Source organism: Elephantulus edwardii, unplaced genomic scaffold, assembly GCF_000299155.1.
Source record: "Elephantulus edwardii isolate Elephantulus edwardi_28Jun2011 unplaced genomic scaffold, EleEdw1.0 scaffold00147, whole genome shotgun sequence".
Classification (NCBI taxonomy): Eukaryota; Metazoa; Chordata; class Mammalia; order Macroscelidea; family Macroscelididae; genus Elephantulus; species Elephantulus edwardii.
Window position 1 is genome coordinate 397,402 of NW_006399897.1, and position 2,119 is coordinate 399,520.

Sequence of the window (2,119 nt, forward strand, 5' to 3'; positions counted from 1 at the left end):
CTTTATTTTATAATTTCCAAGTGACTAATAAATAGCGAGCTCTGGTGACCTAAGGGAAAAGAGCTCTGCTATAAACTGAAAAACCCCCAGTTCAAATCCGCCAGCTGCTCTGAAGGTGAAAGATGGACAGTCTCCTTCTATGCAATTTACTTCCTCTGATAATCTGCTAGAGGCTCAGCTATGAGTTGTTTCCCTTTGACAGCCCCCTAAAATAACTAAGTGATTGTTGACATTATATGAGGTAACACTGAGGAAATTTTTTAAAATATCGTTTCTGTTTCAAGTCACATACTGAAACACCTTTAAACACTGAAATATATTTTTAAATACAGCTCTCAAGTAAACTTTTATAGATGGCTGCATAGAATAGGAGATCTGGTGGCAAATGCTGTGCCGCAATCCTGAAGACACGTGATTCGAAGCCATCAACTGCTCTGCAGGAGAAGGATGGGCAATGTCCTCATGCAACCACCTGCCTCTGGAAACCTGCCAAAGGGTCACCTATGGGTCAGTTCTGACTCTATAGTACACAATAACAATGACAGACACTATAATAAAAAAGAAGTAAAAAAGATCAAAATTATATATGACATTGAAATTTAGAAAAGAAAACTTTATTATGAAATAATAAAAAACCTGAAAGATTGACCAATCAGAAAATAAGGATTCCATTATAGTTTATAAGAAAATTAAGAAAAAATGGTACAGTAGTAAAGTGCAAAACAGTTTATAAAAATGATCAATTTAAGAAAAATATTCTCGCACTTTACAAATATAGTTTATGCTCACCATCTGAACGTCTTTTTTTGTGACGTGTCTCTTCATAGCCTGTGCCCATTTTACAGTTGGGTTGTTTATCTTGTTCTGGTGCTCGAGGATTCTACATTTTATATATAAGTCCCTTATCAGACATGTCATTACCAAATACTTTTTCCGACATGTCATTACCAAATACTTTTTTCCAGTCTGTTGCTTCCCTTTTTACCCTGTTGGAAAGTTTTTGGATGTGCATAGGCATTTGATTCTTGAAAGGTTCCATTCATCTATTTTATCCTATCCTGGTTGTAGATTTTTCAAGATACTTGGAAGACTGTTTATGTTGTGGATTAGGGCTCCTAGAGTTCTTCCAAGCTTTTTTTTTTTTAATTTTTTTTTCTCTCAACAATACCTTCATTTAATCTTTTTGTTTATAAGTGAAACTCGGGGAATTAAAAATTAACATCCTTGCCTGTGAGCTTCTTATACACACCAGAAAAAGTTTCAACCTTATGTTCTACGTTATTTTGCTGTGCTTTGTCCAAATGCACCTTTATAAGCCAGCTGCCATCCAGTTTTACACTATTCTCTTCCCACAATTTCACTGTGAAAGACCAAGTCTTCAAGGATTGCATCATGTACAACTGTCAGCATGCGGCTCCTGGGGCGCTTTTGTTTTATTTTATTTTATTTATTTTATTTTGTGCGGCTTTACTGAGTTGGTTTAGGCAGAATTCTCCTCTGAGCAATAAAGACAACGTGCTTTCCCCTGAACTTTTTCTCCAGTTCACGTACTAAGCGGACTTGGATTTTCTGGAAAGATTTCAATTGAGGAACAGAAAAAAAGATTGTAATAGCTTTCCTACCACCATCATCTTCAGTTTCTTTAGCTGCTTTTATATTCAGCTCCCTTAATTGAGCCTTTAGGTCTGAGATCATATCCAGTTCAAGAAGACCTGAGAGATGCCAGACTATAATTCATCCGGTTTTTCGCCAACGGCCTTCACAATCTTCCAGCTTGAACTGAACATGACCTTTTTTGTGCTGAGCACTGGCCTAGGAATAGGCCAAAACCTTGCGAGAACCCGTAAATCTCAGCGGTGAAAGGAAGGGGCAGGTAATTTTTATTTTTAATTTGGTGTACCGTGGAATTGGATCCGACTGATACAGGAGGAGTTTGCTCCTCCTTCTCTAGCGGAGCACCTGGTGGATTCGAATAGTGCACTTCTGAATTGCAATGCAGCTTCTTGCCACTAGGCCACCAAAGCTTCCTATTTTTTTTTCAATTATTAGTTTTGTGTGTGTGTGTTTACCATGAAAATCAGATCTGTCTGGTATGTTGTTGTTGTTGTTATGTGCCGTC

The 2,119-nt window shown here is 37.4% G+C and overlaps 1 pseudogene; it reads right to left on the reverse strand.

Moving 5' to 3' along the window:
* Nucleotides 1-1,187: 1,187 nt before the first annotated feature.
* On the reverse strand, nucleotides 1,188-1,787 carry LOC102863003 (annotated as a pseudogene).
* Between the last annotated feature and the right edge of the window lie 332 nt (nucleotides 1,788-2,119).